The sequence below is a fragment of the Neoarius graeffei genome, chromosome 23, assembly GCF_027579695.1.
Source record: "Neoarius graeffei isolate fNeoGra1 chromosome 23, fNeoGra1.pri, whole genome shotgun sequence".
In the NCBI taxonomy this organism is placed as follows: Eukaryota; Metazoa; Chordata; class Actinopteri; order Siluriformes; family Ariidae; genus Neoarius; species Neoarius graeffei.
The window spans coordinates 21284625-21306789 of NC_083591.1; the positions used below are offsets into that span (position 1 = coordinate 21284625).

General features: G+C 43.1%; 1 protein-coding gene across 4 annotated transcripts in view; it reads right to left on the reverse strand.

Annotated features, from left to right (window-relative positions):
* Positions 1–22165, reverse strand: part of slc39a6 (solute carrier family 39 member 6) — a 191051-nt gene that overhangs the window by 70112 nt on the left and 98774 nt on the right. The gene's annotated exons all lie outside the window — the stretch shown is intronic.

Here is a 22165-nt window from a genome sequence, read left to right on the forward strand (position 1 = left end):
GCTGCTCATCTCTAGATGAAGTCTTTTCTCAGAGACAGACTTTGTAGACTTAAGTGCATCAACAAGTGAATGGTTGTCAGTCACACAGACTATAGGTGGTGTTGTGCGCAGCGCCACCTGATGTCAGTTCAGAGAACAATGTAGCTAGAAAGATTGCATTGTCTATTCCATCAGACATTGCCAATGTTTCTCCAGCAAGTGTGCTTCGCACAACCCTCTTCAATCTCCTTGACTGCCAAGAGAGTGGGGAAAATTTACCATCTTCTCCCATCAAAACAATTAAATGTCCTCCTTGAGTGCCTCCATCTGAAAGATTTCCAAAGGAAGCATCACTAAACACGACAATCTTGAGAGCACTCTCTCTTCCCAAGTGTTGAAAGTTTAGTGTTATTTTCTTGGACTTCAGCTTACACACAATTCTGTTTGCCTCATGAATTGTTTGCACTGTTGCATTCTTGATCATAGAGGCTAAGTTGCTGGCATCAAACATTACATCCGGCCTGCTTTGCCTTGCCACCCGGAGAATCTGGCCTATTTTTGACCTTAGTTGATCCTTTTCCTCTTCATGCAGAGGGGAGTCCTGCTTGACAGCTCATGAAGGATCCAAGTGTATGGATGTAATTCTCCTGGTGAATCTGCACAGTACTATTAACAGTCACAAAGTCCATTCCAACATAGCAGAAACGATCGTGCTCCTCTCGTCCTACTTGAAAGACTGACCTGAGGTGGGGTATCACTGTTTTGGAGAAACTTTGAGTGCCTCCCCATATGAAGTCGTCGACATGACAGGCTAGTACCCCAGTCACAGCACAGTCTTTGTCAGTCCAATCGAAAACAGCGGGGTCTACTTTGGACATTTTGCCTCCTGCTTCCAGCACCATCTCTTTCACTCTGTTATACCAGTATAGTGAGGCATCTGCCAAGCCGTAAACACATTTCTTGAGCTTCCACAATGTTTCTTTGCAGCCTGCCTCAGGGGGAGGCCTGATGTAAATGTCACGTGATAGTTCCACTCCCTGTAGGAATGCAGCTTTTATGTCCATGGAATGTAGTGTCCATTGTCTTTGACAGATAACAGCCAAAAGTAGTTGAAGGGATTCTGTGGCACATGTCGGCGAATCTTTCTGTAGCTCTGACACTTTCAGCTCTTCAAAACCTCTTGCCACTAACCTTGCTTTTGGTACTATCCCAGCAGATGTCCCTTTCAGAGTGCATACCCATCGAGTGGTAATGCTCCTTTGTCCTTTATCCTGAACAACTTCAAACACATTGTTATCACTCCAATTTTTTTTTATTTCTTCTTGTTTAGTGAAAGTTTAGTGTTATTTTCTTGGACTTCAGCTTACACACAATTCTGTTTGCTGTCAAATTACACAGTTTCTGTCAAATGACATCTTTTGTTATTAGCACATCCTCATTGTTATCCGTGGATATAACGGGGCTCTATCTGAAGGTCGTTCAACTTTGATATATCAATTGAATCAGCCTTGCCCGTAACATTGCTTGGTTCAATATATCGTAAATTGTACCAGCTTTTGTATTTGCCTGTAGCTTTACCTGCTCGACCAAGAACTTCTGTTCTGTCTACAGTCCCGCTATGGTTGTCTCTGTAATTCAGAATTTGTCCTGTTTTCAGACAAGCGTCAGCTCTCATGTCATTTTGCATCCGTGTGATCATCTACTTGATGTGTTTCAGTCTCCACCCCTGTTGATACTCCTCTTCTTGTGTCATCCATATCACTGTCAGCAGAAGTGTTTTTCTCTGCAGCATCATCATCATGATCCACATTATCAGCAGCATGTCAAGTTTTGTGTCTGTTCAAAGTTTGTGGTACTTTCTGAACTGTCATTCACAGCTTGTTGTTCATCAGCTATATCTCTTTCTTTCATAAGTCTCAGGTAGTGTACTCTAATACAGATACCACCATGCCTGACAAATACCACTGCTCCATCTTGGCCTATGACAATGCCCAGTCCTTTCCACTCTGGGCAATCTGCTCTCTTGTAGTACACCTTGTCACCCACGTTATATCTCTCATTAGTACTGCGTAGCTGTTTACGCAGTGCTCTTCTGATTCTCTCGGAACACTCTGCCTCAGTAAATGCCCTTCTTGCTGCATGCAAGGCAGAGATGTGTTTTGCTACCCACTCACTTTTTGTGCTGCCCTCCAAAGCTGGTGACCTGTCAGTCAATACCGAAGGCAAGTTAGGGTTCTGTCCATACACCAACTGATGAGGACTGTAGCCATGAACATTTTGCATGGTATTCTTTGCCATAAGCGCCCAGTCCAATGCAATGTCCCAGTCACAGTTGTTGCCATTTCTCAGTTTCTTTATGATCTCTGTCAATGTGTGATTGTGATGCTCACAAAGTCCATTGCTCCAAGGGCTGTATGCAACTGTTGTTTTTACTTCTATGTTAAAGTTTTCTGCCATATCTCCAACCTCATCACTGTTAAACTCTCCTCCATTGTCGCTGAACAGCTTCTGCGGTGGGCCATGCATGCTTATCCAGTCATGAAGTGTTTAACAATTTCAGGTCCTGACTTTGTGGTTAGAATGCTTCCTGCACTAAATCGTGTAAATTGATCAATAATGTGAAGATACCACAGACCTGGTTTCAGTTCATGAAGGTCCACTGCCACAGTTTCATTGTGCTGAGATGCCAGCGGAAGACCAACAGCAGGCCTAGGTTTCATCTTACTGTATTTTTGACATGTCTCACACTCCCTTATGATTTTCTCCAGTATGATGGCACATTCTGCATCTTTTGTGCCTGAACTAGACAGAAGTCTCAGCAGTCGCTCGGCAGAGGCATGACCAAACTGTCTGTGAAGTTTCAGTAGCATTTTTTTGTTTTTTAGCTTTGTTCATGTTTTCTGTGACAGCCAGTATTTCCTCGTCGCTGCATTCATTCAAAGAGCCACCTCCAGTGGCCACCTCCAGTGGCCACAATGACAGAGTCATCACTTTGAGTAGGTTTGCCTTCAGTGTCCATAATGTTCGCACAATAATGCCCAGAGCTTGTAAAGTCCAGTTTGACTGGCTGATTGAACATCACTGCACTGTCATTTTCCATGTTGAGAAGTCCCTGCTTTTTTCATGGATGACTTGCTTAAAAGCAGTGGGATCTTTGCTGGGACAACTTCAGTCTCTATGTTGCACTTTGTTTGGCCAATCTTAGCAGGAATTTTCAGTTTTCTGATTGAGTGGACCACTTTTCCATCCCCAAACTTGAATGGTCTCTACTGTGTTGCTCTGTTTTTCTCATATTTTCCGATTCACTTTTACTTAGTCCTGTGATATAACCATCAAGCCATTCATCTCCACACACAGTGCGTGTGCATGCAGCGTCTATTATTGCAGAACCAAAACATTGTCAGAAATATTTCTGCATCAGTGGGTGCCTCTTTAGTAAAGAGCGTGATGTTACACTCATCAATGTCATTAGCTTCAAGGTCTTGGGTTAATTTCACTTGCTCACCCTTGTGTGGACAGTCCTTAGCCCAGTGGAATGTACTTTGGCAAATAGCACATTTTGATCTACACCCGTACTTGTCCAAAGGGTTAGTGCCTGGCAGGGGTGTTTTTGACTGTTCACCTTTTGACCATGACTTGCCCCTCTGGCGTTTTTGTTCAGCTGTGACATACGCAACGTCTTGGTTTATTCCCATCACTTGGGTAGACGTCTTCCCTCCAAATATCCATTTTAGCGCTGACTTCATTGAAGCAAATGTTAAATCCGTACATGCCGTCAGTGCCAACTGTCTTTCACGTCTACGCGTGCCATGACAAGCAACTTAAAAGCTAACACAGCATCAGCCAATTCCATCTTGTACTTTCGCGTCCTTGAGTAACACTGCTCAAATTCAATGATGTAGTCAGTCATTGTCACGTTACTATCTCTCTTTATCTGGTCAAAATTCAACTATGCTTCATAAGTAAATGTCTTTTTCTTCTTTCAAAAAAAGTTTGTCCAGAGCATTTAAAAGAGTGATTATACCAGTATCTTTGTTTAGATCATCAATGGGCAACTCCATAGCTGTTTCTTGTGCTCGACCAGTAAGCCCCAGAGCAACCGTGAGGGCTTGCTTCTTCTTGCAAAGATCCGTAATTCGTTACAGGCGGTTTGGGACACACCAGCGCTCTGCGTGGCGGAGCTTCTCTGCTCGCTTTATGGAGCCATGGCGTGGTGTTCGAGCGATGTTGCTGACGGCGTCACGGCGGCGGTGCTGGAGATGTGGGACTTGTTTTCATGCGCCTTTTGGTGGGACTGTGGCTGCTACACCACGGGAATTACATCCTGACCCCTACTTGGTGGACTTTTTACTTTTTTTTAATATTTTTTTTATTTTTTCTTTCCTTGTCTATAATTGTAAAGCGTCCTTGGGTTTTTTGAAAGGCGCTATATAAATTATTATTATTATTATTTGAAAATAGAAAGAACGAATGATACACTGATTCAAACAATTAAGCTATACAGTACTTTCATCACAAGTATGTTGTTTAGCATGCCCTATAAGGCCTACTTCATGAAACAGTAATCAGTGGCTACATTCAACTTGTAATAGATTTCAGTAGTTAGTAGTCTTATAAGCAAAAAAAAAAAGTCTGCTTTCAGTCATCCCAACATTGCCACTATTTAATATTCTCTAGCCTATTTGAAAGCAGGACCTACATGTAACACTAAAAAGTGCACAGTGATTGCAAGAGTCACTTTTTTTAAGTATTTATTTTTGAGCGAGTTTGCCTTTGTTTAACAGTAGCTGGTATAGAGGTTGGCAGAAAACAGGGAGAGAGGAGTGAGGGTGAAAAACCCAAGGCAAGAATCGAACCATGTTTCAGGAGTTACCGGTACAAGACGTGCAGTAACCACCAGACTACCAAGACCCGCAGTTTCGCCTGCTCCTGCACTGAAAAAAGTAACCTACGGTATAGAATTTACCCAATAAATCTGAGGTAACAATTTGCATTGACTTGTTTGGGGTAGATTTCATTCCATATATTGAGTATAAAATAACTGAAATAAAAAGCTATGAAATACTTAAATTGGGTAAAATTTACCTCACATTTATGTATCTATTCAACAGCTATTTTCTCACTGAAATTGGGTAAAATTATCTCGTTTGCTAGTAGGTAATACCTGATAATTACTAATCAAAGGTAATTAATATCACTTAATAACCATTACTTATTCGGAGAAGGTAAGATGTACCCCCCAAAAACAGACTTTCAGATGGCTCATCATCTCAGTGTTTTTAATCCATAAGATCATTAAAAAAACAGAATAAAGTGCAGTACAACAACTTCACACATTTCAAGTAATGTTTTTTTTTTATGAGAGAAGCGCCATCTAATGGCGACACCGTGGAATGGAATGAATGGGCGTGTTTAGAATTAAAATAGGAGAGGGAGGGGGTCTGAGCCATCCATGGCAGCCCCCTGGCGTTCAACTGGGAACTGCACGGCAGTCGCATGGCAGTCGCATGGCGTGCGGCTGGAACAGGAAAAATTCAATAGCTGCTACCGTAGCTAGTGCCAACTTTGTTACTGCATGGGTGCAAGTATAAAATTTTCAAAAACCTGAAAAAAGTCTGACAAGGTCAGACGTGCATGGCGCAGCCATGCAGGGGAGGTTACAAAGGGAGGTGAGCCCCCCTTAGGGCTCGAAAAAAAAATTTAAATTACAAGTTCAAATGGTTGTCTCTCATGCAAACATTTATAATATTAATAGTTATATGATTTGCATATTCACATCAAATGTTTAATACATTTCATCAATTCATCTGAAATAATATTTCAAGTACAAGGCTTGATATTTCAAAACATCTAGCAACTACTAATTTAAATGTTGAAACAACCATTTTTAATATGCTTTTGCTGTGATACCTTTTTTACAATATTGTGACGGAGCAGCTCCGTCACTGACTGCGGCCTGCACAACACAAACACACATGTACTACGCATTTCTCTTCCCCTCCCCAAACAATAGCGCGACCAAGGGTGCACACTTGGTAGCACAAATGTAAAGACGCATACACACAAACAGATGAAAACTTACCCACTCTATAGAAACGCACCGGCGTAACCTACCCATCCGCTTTCAGCGGCAAAACCGGGCGGGAGAATAGGCGTCACTTATATAGAGGGATGACACGGGGGAAGACGGGTCAGGTGATGCAAAATAACATGTTTTAATCATAATGTCAATCTGGCCATGGTCATAGTACGTGTATATTTTTGTGGGATGTTTGGAATGATTATTTATGGAAAAAAAAAAAAAAAACACTACAATGAAGGGAAGTTATGGTTTTTTTTGAGGCCTAGTGGGAGGGGCTACGGGTATAAAAAGGGGCTGCCTGGGCCCTACTAGGAGAGTGTGGTGAGTTACGGAGAAGGTAACAGGGAGTCTTGTGTTGAGTTGTTGAAGAGCTCATTTTTTTTCCTCCCCCATTTGTGTATATAATGCATTTCTGTTTAATTTTTGTTTCCTTCACGTTATTTGGATTTTGGGTTGTAAATTCTGGCACTGCTTGCACCTGGTGAGGTGAGGACAATAAAGAAAAAAAAAACCCACAACCATATTTTCCAACTGAGCCTGTTTTTTTTGGGTTTTCGAAAGAATCCCGCAACATATGGTGTCAGAAATGGGATGGCTAGTCGGAAAAAAACCCTCCTTCCCAGGCGCACCAGCCTGAGTTCCCAGCGGAGAGAGCAGCCAGTGGAAATGGCGGCAGGTGGTGCCGACCCAGAGTGGGAAACGGACAGAGAGGATGAGGAGGACACCTGGTGGGCCCCAGCTGTTCCTGCAGCCCCGGCGGCGACAGGCGAATTAGGAGAGTTAGTGGTTATGATACAGGACTTTTTGGGAGCACAACAAAAGAGAGAGAGGAGGGCCTGCTGGCAATGATCAGGGGCCTGAGGGCCTCTCTTCCATCAGCTCAACCTGCTGTCCTGCCACGCCAAAGAAATTTGCCAGGTGCCACTACCACACCCAGCACAGCGACGGCCAGCAGTCCCAGAATGGAACTGCCCACACCAGCACCCCGACGTGTGCAGAGGGACATGTCACCAGCAGCATCCATCCCGTTTACAGAGGCGGACCAGCCAAGACCGGACTGGAGGCCCTATGGCGAGCCCAGAATTCCCCAATACCAACTTGGAGAGGACACTGAAAACTATCTACTACACTTTGAGCGTATGGCAAAAACATGGCATTGGCCAGAGAGTGAGTGAGCATGCCACCTTGTGCCACTGCTGACAGGGAAGGCGCTGGAAGCCTACACAGCGATGGACGAGGAGAGGGCCCACTGGTATCCAGACTTGAAGACGGCACTTCTGGCCAAATTTGACATCTCTCCAGAAACCTACCAGCAGCAGTTCAGGTCTATGACAGTGCCACCTGGCAAGAACCCGACTGAGACCTACCACCGCCTGAAGGGACTCTACTGGCGCTGGATACAGCCAGAGCAGCACAGCAAGGAGCAGATCGGGGAGATCATCATCCTGGAGCAGCTACTGCGAGTCCTGTCACCGGAAATACGAACCTGGATAAAGGATCATGAGCCAGCAGAGGGGCTCACGGCTGCCAAGCTGGCAATGCAGTACCTCAACGCCTGGAGAGGGGGCCCAGCTTCATGCTCCACCAGTGCAACACCCCGACCAGCATTCCAGCCACCGCAGTCACGGCCCGGGAGGAGAGAAGATCGACCGGAGGTTCCAGGTACCACCACCAGCACTGCCCCAAACCAACAAGCCTATGGTAAGGAGTTTGTGTGTTTTTATTGCCAGCAGGCCACAAAGCATCCATTTGTCCTATATGGAAGGCAAAGGTCACTGGCGCCTGCTATGCACCACGTGGGGGGGGGCAATGAAAATAACACCGGTCGAATGCAACACCATAAAATTGTCAGTATAAATGGGCAGCAGGTTACTGCTCTCTTGGACACTGGGAGTTTCACATCCCTGATTAAACGCTGCTTGGTGCCGGTGGGCTGTGGGGACTACAGCAGACAGACAGACATTTTGTGTATGCATGGGGATAAGCATCCCTATCCCAAAGTGGACATAACAGTGACTATTGATGAAGAATTTTACCTGTTGACTTTTGGTGTAGTTGAGAACTTGCCTGTTGACATAATTTTTGGATGCGATTTACCTCTGTTGATGAACTTACTGCATGAGAGGGAAGTGCCAGCAAAAACAGACAGTGGGGCAGAGGGAGATGCAAATGTGTCATGTCCTGTGATCACCCAAGCCCAAGCTAAAGGTGTCCAACCACTCCCAGACTTGGACAGTAGTCTGTGCGAGGGTGGCACTAAGGGCCCAAGAAAATCCTGTTGCCAACGCCGCTTTGAGAAGCAGCTGAGGCAAACTGAGCTGGAGGGGGAGAGTGCAGTTAAAGAAATGTGGGAAGTGCCTCAAAATATTTCTGAGCTGCAGAGGGAGGATAAAACTTTGATAACATTGTTTGCTAAGGTAGGGAATGAGGCAAATGGAAGTCATGTGGGGAGGGAAAGGTTCATTCTGGATAATGATGTGCTGTATGCTGCTGATAGTGAACATAGGCACCTGGTTATCCCTGCTAGCTATAGACAACTAATCATGCATCTAGCACACACTCCCATGGGCTGGACAGCTTGGCCGTAACAAAACATACATGCGCATCAGTTTTTATTGGCCCTCCATGTACACAGACATCCAGAAATATTGCACCACATGTCCCACATGCCAGAAAACATGCCCTGGCCGCAAGTCTGACAGAGCATTCCTGCAATCACTTCCGATCATCTCCACTCCATTTCGCAGGATCGCAATGGGCATTGTTGGGCCCTTGGTGAAAAGTAGCAGAGGTCACCAGTACATCTTAGTTATCTGTGACTATGCCATGCGTTTCCCTGAGGCCTTTCCCCTGCAGACCATCACTGCTCCCACAGTACTGCGGGCGTTGGTGCAATTATTTTCCAGAGTGGGAATACCAGATGAGATCCTCACGGACCAAGGGACAAACTTCACGTCACGGTTGATGCAGCTTTTCCAGAAGCAACTGGGCATCACAGCCATTAAAACCACACCCTACCATCCACAGACCGATGGCCTGGTGGAAAGATTCAACCAGACACTGAAGAGGATGCTGCAGAAATTCGTGGATGATACTGGCAAAGACTGGGACAGATGGCTGACCTTCCTGCTTTTTGCCTACCGGGAAGTTCCCCAGGCTTCAACTGGCTTTTCCCCATTCGAACTGTTGTATGGCTGGGAGGTACAGGGACCCTTGGACCTCCTACAAAAGAGCTGGGAAAGGCCCTCCACCACTTCAAGCGACAGAGGGGTGGTGCAGTTCGTGCTGGAGATGAGGGACCGGCTGGAGAGATACCAGGAGGAGGCCAAGGTCAACCTGCAAGAGGCCCAGAAGAGCCAAAAGGCCTGGTATGACCAACATGCCTGACACCGGGAGTTCCAGCCTGGCCAAAAAGTCCTGTTGCTGCTCCCCTCCTCCAACAGCAAGCTCCTGGCAAAATGGCAAGGGCCATACCACATCACCCACAAGATGGGGCCGGTGACCTACGAGGTACATCACCCAGACAAGAAAAAAAAAACAAACAAACATATATCAACCTGCTGAAAGAGTGGAAAGAATGTGGTGTCCAGGCTCCAGAAAAGGCACTGCTGGTGAGGGAGGTGAACCTGGAAGATGAGGACGGGGTGGAACCCGAAGAGCTAGCGGTGCCTGCTGCGCCAGTGCTGGAGCACCTTGAACTGCAGCAAGCTGCACAGCTGATCAGGCTCTTCCAGGAGGTCCCTTCCCTCTTTGCGGCAAGGCCACTCTGGTCGAACATGTGGTACGCCTCAAGGACAGCCGACCAGTCCGCCAACGTCCCTACCGTGTCCCACAACAGCTGGTGGGGAAATTGAAGCAGGAGATGGAGGAGATGCTGAAGCTTGGGGTAATTGAGCCTTCCAACTCGGAGTGGTGCAGTCCGGTAGTCATCGTTTTCAAGAATGGCGGCTCACTGCGCATCTGTATTGACTTCAGAAAACTCAATTCTATCTCTGAGTTTGATGCATACCCCATGCCCAGAATTGACGAGTTGCTGAAAAAGATTGGAGCAGCCAGATACATCACCACCCTGGATCTGTGTAAGGGATACTGGCAGGTGCCCCTGGAGAAGTCATCCCGGCCATACACAGCATTCCAAACACCAGCGGGACTTTTCCAGTTTACAGTGATGCCATTTGGCCTGCATGGAGCACCTGCCACCTTCCAGCGACTGATGGACAGAGTCCTCCAGGGTTGCGACCACTGCAGTGCAGCCTATTTGGATGATGTGGTGATCTTCAGCAACAACTGGGAGGAACATCGTGAACATCTCTCCCTGGTCCTGAGGAGAATCCAGGAGGGGGGACTGACCCTCAACCTCTCGAAGTGTGAGTGGGCCCGGCAGGAGACCCAATATCTAGGGTACCAACTGGGGCGAGGACAGGTGCAGCCGCAAGTGGATAAGGTGGAAGCTATCCAAAACTCGCCGCAGCCCCGCACCAAGAAAGAGGTCCGGTCCTTCCTGGGATTGGCCGGTTGGTACAGACGGTTCGTGCCTCAGTTTGCCACCATCGCTGCCCCCCTCACAGCACTGACCAGCGGAACCTCATAACCTGGTCCACGGACTGTGAAACTGCCTTCCAAACCCTGAAGAACTACCAGTGTTCCTCACCTGTTCTCCAGAGCCCCGATTTCAATAAATGGTTTCTGGTTCAAGTGGCCACCTCTGCAGTGGGCCTTGGGGCAGTCCTGGCACAGGAAGGCAGGGGAGAGGAACAACCAATTCTGTACCTAAGCCACAAGCTGCAGCCACGTGAGACCAAGTATTCCACAGTGGAAAAAGAAGGCCTGGCCATAAAGTGGGCACTGGAGAGCCTGAGGTACTACCTGCTCGGACAAGAGTTTGACCTGGAGACTGACCACAGAGCTCTAACCTGGATCAACTCCATGAAAGACCACAACAGCCGCCTAACTCGTTGGTACCTCTCACTCCAGCCGTACCGGTTCACCATCCGCCACCGAGCAGGCAAGGCCAACGTGGTGGCAGACTACCTTTCGAGGTTGCCACACATCGCCAACCTCCGGGAGGAGGGGGATGTGACAGAGCAGCTCCATCACTGACTGCGGCCGGTGCAACACACACACACGCGCATCTCTCTTCCCCTCCCTGAACAATAGCGCGACCAAGGGTGCACATTTGGTAGCACAAATGTAAAGACGCATACACACAAATAGATGGAAACTTACCCAGTCTACAGAAACGCACCGCCATAACCTACCCATCCGCTTCCGGCGGCAAAACCGGGCGGGAGAATAGGCGTCACTTGTATAGAGGGATGACGTGGGGGAAGACGGGTCAGGTGATGCAAAATAATACGTTTTAATAAAAATGTCAATCTGGCCATGGTCATAGTACGTGTATATTTTTGTGGGATGTTTGGAATGATTATTTATGGGAAAAAAAAAACCCACAACCATATTTTCCGACTGAGCCTGTTTTATTTTTTTTGGGGTTTTCGAAAAAACCTCGCAACAAATATATACACTGGAATAGCTGTGTTGATTTGGTCAAACAACGTGCTACGTGCGTGAAACATATCACACGTATAACACCGTGAAACAACGGGCTAGTCAGGACTGCTCGTCAGTGAGCAGCATATAAATTGAATGAGGTTTGTGGCGAAGACGAGATTAAAAGATTTGTCTCGTGCAGAGACTGTACCACGGTAACACGCTGAGAGTAGAGCCAATGATTTTCCGTTTCAAAATCTGCCTTTTTCCGTTTCGGACAATGAAAAATTCCATTTCAATTCCGTTTCACAATTTCAGTTCAAAATTGTTCTGTTTGGCTCCAATTTAGTAATTCTGGCTGGCATAATTTTATTTGGGTTTCAAAGTATTGCATCTCTAGACACAAATGGTCCTTTGCATGATGAAGTCATTCATGAAAAAAATATATAATAAAACAATTACACTGACAGTAAGCTGATAAATTGCATTAATAAAAAAAATTAAAGTGGGATCACAGATTGAGACAACTCAAAATATTTTACTTGACATACTGATAACAGATAAATCAAGAAACTAGGATCACCGTTAACTAAAAACCCATCTCATATATAATATATGCAATATAATAGCATATATAATCTCAATATAATATTGAGTACTGATAAATTAATAGGGATAAATTAATATTCAGTAATACTTACTGAGCCTGTAATGACAGTACTCATAACTGACTGTTTAAAAATATTACTCTATATCCATCTTTTTAAGTACACCACAAACTCATGAAACAATGTTTCCTAACAAAACACAGAACACTCTCAAACAGACTAGAACAGTTTAACTTTGATTGTAATGACGGTCCTGAATATTCCTTGCAGATCAATCATTGCGCGTTCTCAGAGTACCTAGAAACGCTGCTCAATATCGCCATTATGATAGAGCATCATAAGTTGTTTAGTGTTGGTCTCCGTGAGACTGAATCTTTTGTCATTTAGATGATGTTTATACATGGAAAAGGAGCGCTCAACGTCCACACTCACCACTGGCAACCATATGGCGTCCTTGGCCACCAGAGCATTAGTTTCTTTTTCGCGGTCACCATTCTGGTTGCGACGCGGGGAGCGAATCTGTAAACAAGCAGCTTATTGGCTGGCTAGGTGTGCCACAAGCCAATCACAATCACCGACAAAGCTGCCTTGACCGGAAAGGCCTGTCTGCTTGGGCGTTAGCGGCAGTTACGCCTTCTGAGGCAGTTACACTTTGACACGCGAGCAATGTTTCACTATAAAAATTCCATAATTTCCGTCCGTTTTCCACGATTGCGGAAAATCATTGGCCCTATGAGAGCGAGATAGTGAGAGGGCCACCCCATATCCCCCCCCCAAAAAAAAATCTTAGCGGATTTACACAATTTGGAAAAATGACTTTTTCAGAACCGAAAAAACCGGAGCTTCCGGCACATGCCGGAAAACTCGCACCCATGTTACTGGTATTTTAGCTGACTTTCAGATTTTGGTCTTGCTGGCTTCTTGTTTTCCATTCCCGAAGTGATTTTGATGTCTTTTGCCCTACAGGGCAAATGGCCTCAAAAAAAAAAAAATAAATAAATATTGCCCTCCTTGAATTTCCTTTTGCCCTAAAATTCTGCAGTATTTTGGCAAGTTTTCAAGTACACGGTTCAAGGCAATACTGATGTGTTTTCAAGGGGTATAACTGAGTTATTTAGACAGAAGCACGTGTTTAAAAAAAACATTTATTTCTGCAACAGAACAAGAAGACAAGTTCTGAAAACATGAAACATAAAATCAATATCATACATGTGAGGCTTATGTATGGTACTAGTACGTAATATGTCTTTTTATATAGTGTTTCGGAAACAAAACACTTTGTTTTGCCTATAACAATGATTAACAATACTGCAAAGATGAATTACAAAACAGGAGTCTGTACTGCAGTACTGTCTTATTCAGTTTGCCATTGCATTTAGGAGGAAACAACCTGTCCTCATCTTCACATGCATGATGGGCCAATGTCAAATGATAAATGGGGTAAGATAGATTTATCTATGGAATAATTCACTATGTAAATGATATATTTACTGTAGAGCAGTGGTTCTCAAACTTTTTTCACCAAGTACCACCTCAGAAAATACTTGGCTCTCCAAGTACCACCATAATGACCAACATTAAAATACAGTAGCGTAGTAGGTCTAAGTATTCATTAAAAACAAGGCGGAGGTTTTATTTAACAAGTATATTTAATATTGTTGGCCACTGTAACATTACGCACAGTACTTTGAACAGTAACACTGTGTTTAAATATAGGAAAATAAAACAGTCTTTAAATAATGAATCAAATAAAATTAATTGCACATAAAAGTGAAATAAACATTGTACTAAAATAAATATTAAAAGACAGTTCTTAAAGATTAAATGAAAATGTACTTAAAAGTTAAATAACTGTACTGTACTTAAATATTCATATCTCACATAAACCAATAAATTGGCCAAATCTGCAACATCTGTAGTCTCATCAAGCTGTATGGCAAAATAGCTACTGTTCTTAATGCGCTCAGTGTCTTTTTAACATCGTCAGCCATGTCGTTTATTCTCCTTGACACGGTGCCATTTGAAAGCAGCACCAAGTTTAACTCTCTGGCAGCTTTCTCTCCACACATGATACGTGTCATCTCTTTGGCTAATGGTAAACACAGCAGTTCCCCGATTGTGTGCGGCTTACCGGCTCTGGCGATCAGGAGGCTGGCACAATATGAAGCTTCCTATGCTTTGGCTACGGGTGTACCATAGGACAGAATGGTGGACTTGGACTGCTTCAGTTCATCACGTTTTCGTAAAAGAAATCCATTGGTTTGTCCTTTAGTGCTGTGTGTTTGGTTGTAAGATGCCGTTTGAGATGCGATGGTTTCATGGACTCATTGCTCAGAACGTCCCCGCATACAACACACTGCGGCCTGGGCAGCTCCTCTGCCCCGCTCCAAATGAATCCCAGTTTTATGTATTTTTTGTCATACTTCCTCCTCACTGGTTTCTGCCGTTTGCTAGCAGTTCTGGGGCTGGTTTTGCCACTGTCGTTAGCATCTGCGCTCGGCTCACACACGTCCTCTTCAGTTCTCCCTCTCTCCTGATCCACGTTCCCATTCGTGGATTTAAGCCACGACAGTAATTTTGTCGTACTCGTCATAATTAGCAAAGCCACCTCCACCTTTTCCCATCACAGCCTAGTCTACCAATGGCGGATAACCGTCTGTCAGCGGAACCGGCAGGAATGCATACGTACGCTACGTATGGCTACCCAGAAGCACTTGCAAACTTTTTTTAAATTATTAACTTAATTTGTATTTCCTTTCATTTTCTTGTCATCGGTTGATAAGATATTTTCATCCATTTGGATATTATGGATAGTATTTCACTTTTTTTTTTACATTTATATTTAATTAAGTGATTCTTTGGCGTACTACTAGTGGTACGCGTACCACAGTTTGAGAATCTCTTCTGTAGAGGATGTGATTTACTATTTGAGACACAAAAGCGTGTCTTTCATTTCACTGAATGTACTTACCACTAGTGTTTTTTTTTTGTTTGTTTTAAAAACACACATACATAGACCACTTGCACATGACGTCAAGCATCACATGATATTTACACCTGGGGTCAAACAGGCACCATCTTTCGTGTAAACAAGGCTTAATCGGTCTTCAACATGGTTCATTTTTGCACTGTTTTTGGCTGTTCAAACAGAGAAATAGAAGATATTACCATCTCCCTATCAAGAAAAATGTTGAGAGAGGCAAATGCTTCAAGAACAATGAAGATGTGAGTGGTTAAAGAGAACAGGACGAGAAGAGCCAAGCCTGAAAACTCCAGAGAAATTTGCGATTGCATTTAAAATGTATTTAAAAAAAAAAAAAAGTCGGAAGTGAGTATGGAAGACTTTGCTTAAGAATCTTATTTTTTCTGCTCGCATTCGAGTCAGCTTCTTCATGAAAGCATTTAATTTTCTTACAGGTGAAGCAGGTTCCTTATTCGACGTGAAAAACCCAGATTGGTTTCCAACATCTCGGACATAACTCAGTAAAAAAACCAACAAAGAGCGAGATACGCAATATATCGTGAAAGAACAGAAAAGATTAAGATCAGAGAGTGCTGGAGCTTTGTTTCTGTTATCAGAGGAACCCAATGCTGTGCAAAATATCATCATGGAGCCAGAGTGTAGTAATGAACCTACAGTTCGAGAGTGTTCTACATAAACACACTGAACTTTACAACAGCTGCATGCATGTGAAATGGAAATGTAATCAACTAAGGCAGGAAAAAGAGTTTTGGATAAAATTGTTATTGTCCGTTGCACACTGTTCAACCTGTGACTCAGTTGTGCCTTTTGAATAGAGAATAAATGAAGAGGGAAACGAACATTAACTGATTATTGAAATTATTACTACAAGAATAATTATAGTTATTGTATGACTATAGCTACAACTGTTCTGTTAGTGTTTGTAATTATTGTACCATCCACTCTTAGATAAAATTAAAAAATCTTACATTGTTTGAAATTCTAGAGCAAGATATTTTGTTATTTTAACAAACGACACTTCAGATACTGCTTTAACAATAATAAGCATCAATCTATAAATGACAAAATGCAGATAGCTATGTAACTATATGTCCTTGGGGTTGCTGAGACATGGAGAGCCGGAATACCATCTAGCCCACAGTTCAGGTCGGAGTCCTTTGAGAGTAAATGCTTTGGCTTTTGCAACATTCTGTTCCCAAAAGCTGATGTCGGGAAAAATTCTTTACACAAAAGAGGTTTTCTTGCTTTTGTAGGGTTTTTTTTTTTTATAAACTGTTCCTCCGTGTCAGGACTCTTCGGGGGAAAAAGAAGGTATATTCCAACATGTAGCTAATGCCAGGCCACAAATCTGCACTGGTCACTCTGGTCGTTTTGGGGAATTTTGTATAGATCAAAACCACTAATAAACTCTAATTTCCACATATATCCATCATTTGCTTCTTTCTGACTAAGATTATCCAAGTAATCTGGTGGTAGAGCTTTTTTAGCTGTGAATTTCTTTGAATAGCAACAGACGCTAGACATCTTCGCTTGGCTTCAGTATGTGAACAAAATTCACTTGCCCCCCCCCCAGGCATCAGGTAACGATGATTGCTAAGGTAAATGTGATATCAGTGCAAGGAGTCTGTGTGTGGACATCCTGAAGTCAACCCGGAAAAACGTAGAAGGCACCAGTGACCACTCGTAGTGATGAAAAGCACAAATGTGCACGCGCACCTGAAGCAAGCCAATCAGAATCACTGTTACAAATTGGGAAGAAAAAAACAAAACTGAGATCACGCTGGTTAATACGTCTTATCTTTTGTAATGTACTCACTTGAAAATAATTTTTGTGTTTAAAAAAAAAAAGCACAAAAATGTGTGCGCCCGAACAGGCCTAACTCACTAAAATATTTCTGCCCTAGCGTCTTGGTCGGGCAAATCGGGCAATGCCTGGTGTTGAGGCTTGTACTCTCACGCTCACTTCAAAACAGATATGCATTCAGCACCGAGCAGGATGGATGCATGTAAGGCACCAGGACGTGCTCAGTGCATATGCTGGACAGCTGGCATAAGTCTTTACTGATATTTTCAACCTGTCATTGCCCCATTAACTGTCTACACATAATGTGTAGACAGTTAATGGGGCAATGACAGCAACAGCAACCATCAAACTGGTGTTCAAGCAATCTACTGCAGCATGTTTGAATCCAACACAGCAGAAATCGCTCAACCCGCATTGAAATAAAATCAAGAACACGTGAGAAACTGGTTTTGAGCCATCTCATAGCAGACCTACCACCTATACTGGACTCCCACAACAGGTTGACAAAGGATGCCATTACTGCTGCTCTGCATTCAACCTTCACCCACCTGCACAACAGCAACAAATACATAAAGATGCTGTTCAGTGACTTTAGCTCTGCATTTAACACTGTCATCCCCACTAAACTGGTCACCAAGCTCAATGACCTGGGCATCAGCACCTCCATATGCAATTGGATTCTGTTAAGCTGGGCAATTCCGTGTCCTTTACCTTCATCCTGAACACTGGCATCCCACAGAGTTGTGTGCTCTACTTCCTGTTGATCCATGACTGTGTGCCTTGGCATAACTCCAACACAATCAAATCAACAAGCATGCAGGTAATACCACTGTGGTAGGTCACATTAGCAACAATGAGTAGGCCTACAGGGAGAAGATCCAAAGTCTGGCTACATGCTGTTCTGCAGACAATCTCACCAACAATAAAACCACCAATGAGCTCATTGTGGACTTTGATAACTCATCCTCATCAAGGACATTGATAACTGAATCATTTACCATAAATTTGATATTTGTAGTTTGAAAATTTACAAGAGTAAAATTCTTTCTTACTTCAACTTGCATCAAATTAACATACTGGTTAATATTAAAACATTAAAAAAAAAAAAAAAGACTGAACAAAAACTTTGCCAAAATTAAATTGACAACAGTTGTCATCTCATGGTGCATATGCAAGAGTGAGTTTGCGAAATTGACAGAAGGCATTGTGCTTTTCCTAACTGCTTTGTTCAACCTTGACATGTATGGAGGATATTTTGTAACATTTATAATAGTATGCATCAATCTATCCATTAATCAAAAATATCAATTTTAATTTTTATTACAAAACTAATTATTTTGTGATTTATTGACATTACTGAATGAAACTTTCAAAGATTTATTGGAGGATAAATTGAAGACTAGATTGAAGGAATTGGATCGAATATGCAAATTAGGGCTGTTCTAATGCAGAGCCGTTTTGTTCAGGCAATGTCGAACAAAACTGCTACTTCATGTACTTGGGTAGACCAAGAGATACACAGTATTTATATCGTTTTACTCAAATTCGAAATGAAATACTCCATTTTGAGGTTTTTATTTTTTGTGCTATAGGCCATAATTATCAAAAGTAAAATAGAAAAATGATTAAAGCATTTTAATTTACATGTAAAGAGTCTAGAACATTAAATGAATGTAGTAGATAAACATTAAATGAATATAGATGAATATTAGATAAAATATATTAAACTTTCACTTTTATTAAAAAAAACTGATGGAAAATATTGAACTTTTCATGATATTCTAATTATGAGAGATGCACGAGATGCACTCAGTTTGTGCCCCTTTGGAGCACAAACTGGGCCAGCTTTTCTTGAGGGGGAAAAAAATAAAGGTCACAGAAAATTGTACTCAAAAACAAGAGAGATAGAATCAGAATGAAAGGTAACAAGGAAGACAGGAGTGGAGGGACTCGTGGTTACGTGATCATAAATGTGTTTAAGAGAATGTGAAGTTGGGAGTGATTTGAGGCGGAAAGACACTGTAGACGGAGATGTTTGAATTTGCACCGATTTCGGAAAGTAGGATGTCAAAAACAATCACCTCTGTCCCACTATTCCTGCTCTCCCTTTGACACAGACATTAATTCCAGCTCTGTGACTGCCAATCATTCTGGCTCAGAGACAGAACAACAAACCCCCGTTCCACATTCGAATGTTTTATACAGAACACGAGGTGGAATAAAGGCATAAGGATTCTGCCATCAACAGGCTGTGTAAAAAGGGTCATAGAGGACTATTTTATGCATGGTTTCACAAACCCAGAGATCATCTTGTTTCTGGAAGAATCATATGGTATTAAACTAAGCCTCTGATTCTTGGAGAGACCAAACTCCAACAATCAACTCTGGCAAAGACGAAAAAAAGACAACATGGTTATCAGTGGACAGACTATAGAAGTGTTGGGTGGTTGTACTCCATGCATCATCCTCATTTCGGGCAATCCAGTAATACTATGGACCCTTTTCACGTGACGTCACGACAAACGCGGCCGCCATTTTGGACATGTACTACCAGTAGTTTACCACAGCCAGCATTGAGGAACGGCAGCAAAGAAAGTGTTTATTTTCAGCAAGACTTCCATCATGCCACTATGTTGTTGTGCACCTGGATGTAGTAACCATCAACAAACAAGGCAAGGGTTATCATTTTATCGGATCCCGGTAGATGCTGACCGACGGAGAAGATGGATAGCGGCATACCAGCGCTTGTGTAGTGACCACTTTGTTGGAGGTAAGACGAATAAAATTAGCCAGAAAAGGCATTACATTGCTGTTAACATTCCATTCTAGTTTACTGTAATTATGATCCGGCAGCTATTTACACCGAATCCAGTGTAAATAGCTGCCGGAGCCAACGTCCGAGGTTCCGGAGCGCGCTTGCTCGCGGCCCGGCCGGAGCCGGCGGCCGCGGAGCCGGCGCGCGCTCGCTCGTGGCCCGGCCGGAGCCGGCGGCCGCGGAGCCGGCGCGCACTCGCTCGCGGCCCGGCTGGACGTTGGCTCCGGCAGCTATTTACACTGGATCCGGTGTAAATAGCTGCCAGATCATAATTACAGTAAACTAGTAAATACAGTTTTCTGCATCTCGCTCCTTTTTCTTTTATGTTTGTCGCCTTCCTCGCATTCAAACCGATTTGAGCCGAAGTCCACTACATGTCCAAAATGGCGGTCGCGTTTACGAAGGTCACGTGACTGAAAAGGGTCCATAGGTGGGACACTGGGCCAGAGTACAGAAGTGCGGGGTCATCATCATAATTGCATCAAATATGCGCATACATTAAAAATGCTTTTTTTCAGCAAGGAAACAAGTTCAAGTGCCAATTCTGATAAATGGAAAAATGCAGAATATCAGCTCCAATTATCAATCAGGCTGATAATCGGTCAACCCCTACCTCAGATTCTTGTTCTTGGTTGACAGAATTGGAACTTAATGTGGTCTTCTGCTGTTGTAGCTCATCAAAGTTTGATGTGCTGTGCATTCTAAGGTGCTTTTCTGCTCACCACAGTTGTAAAAGAGGGCTTATTAGTGTTACTATAGACTTCCCGTCAGCACAAACCAATCTGGTCGTTCTCCTCCGATTTCTCTCAACAAGGACATCCTGCCTACCCTCCGCTCACTGGATCTTTTTAGCACCATTCGGTGTAATCTCTTGAGACTGTTGTGTGTGAAGTTCATAGGAGACGAGCGATTTCTAAAATACACAAATCAGCCCATCTGGCACCAACAACTTTGCATTAAAGTCACAAAGCTCATGCTCCCCCCCGCCCATTTTGATGTGAACAATAACTGCAGTTCTTGGAATGCTGACAATTTGCATCATTGTGCTGCTGCCACATGATAGGCTGACTGGATAAATGCACAAGTGAGTAGGTATAAAGGTGTTCCTAATAAAGTGGGTGGCATGTACAAACTGAAAACCCTACTAAAAATACTCCATTTTAAAGTTTTGTTTAGGCTATTACTATTATTACGTCATCAGTTGCAACCTCCTACTGCTTCCTTTAAGCAGCTCAAAAGAGAGGTTATTAAAAACACAAAAAACAAATTATGTATTTGTAACAAATTGGAAGTAACAAATTATGCATTTGTTACTTCCAATAAATCAATGTTTTCTAAAAGCAAAGTAAAGCCTTTTAATAAATTATTCCTTTATTTATTCTTAATAAGAAAACCAAAACAGAGGCCTTTTCCAGATTTTATTGCAGCTTTAAAGATTAAAAATTAAATGAATGCAAAAGCACACGGACCCATCTGACAGGAATAACGTCATGATTACAGTCAATAAGGACTTTTTTTTTTAAATACATTCTGATTAAATGTGAAGCTCTCAACCTGTGTCTGCATGGTTTTATGCATTGCACTGCTGCAACATGATCTGATAACTGTGTGAATAAACAGTTGTTTATAACGAACTGGCCAGTGAGTCTACACACAGAATTAACACAGGTTATACTTGCACAAGCGTTCTACCTTCAGTCAGGCCCATAATTATTTGGACATGGACAAAGTTATTTTAGTTGTCTGCCATAGTATACTGGAGTTACAATTAAGTAATGAAGACTTTTAGATTTAATTGAAGGGTATTTACATCCAAATCAAGTGAACAATGTAGGAATTACAGGACTTATGTGAGCCCTCCGTTTTAAAGAGACTAAAAGTAATTAGACAAGTTTGCCAGGCCTTGACTGCCACTGTCCTCAGTTTCTGCTTATTCTTGGGGAGTTTTGCCTTCAACAAATGAAATGCATACTCCCTTGGCTTCAGGTCAGGGGATTGAATTAGCCATTGCAGAACATGCCACTTTTTTGCCTTAAAAATGTCAAGTTGCTTTCGAGGTATGCTTCAGGTCACTGTCCATCTGCACTGTGAAGCACCATCCAAAAAGTTTTGAAACAGGTGAATCTGAGCAGATTCTTCTACACTTCAGAATTCACAATGTTTTAGATTCACAACAATAGATACAAGGAAACCAGTTCCACTGGCAGTCATACATGCCTACAGCAGATGATGAGGGGGTATGCTTTGGATCATGATCGGTTTCTTCCTTTCTCCATACTCTTCTCTTCCCATTATTTTGGTACAAGCTGGTTTTTGTGAACTTTACCACATATAAAAAGTGCTGTAATTCCTACTGTGTTCACCCAATTTAAACACAACTACCTTCAGATCTGAAAGTCTGCAC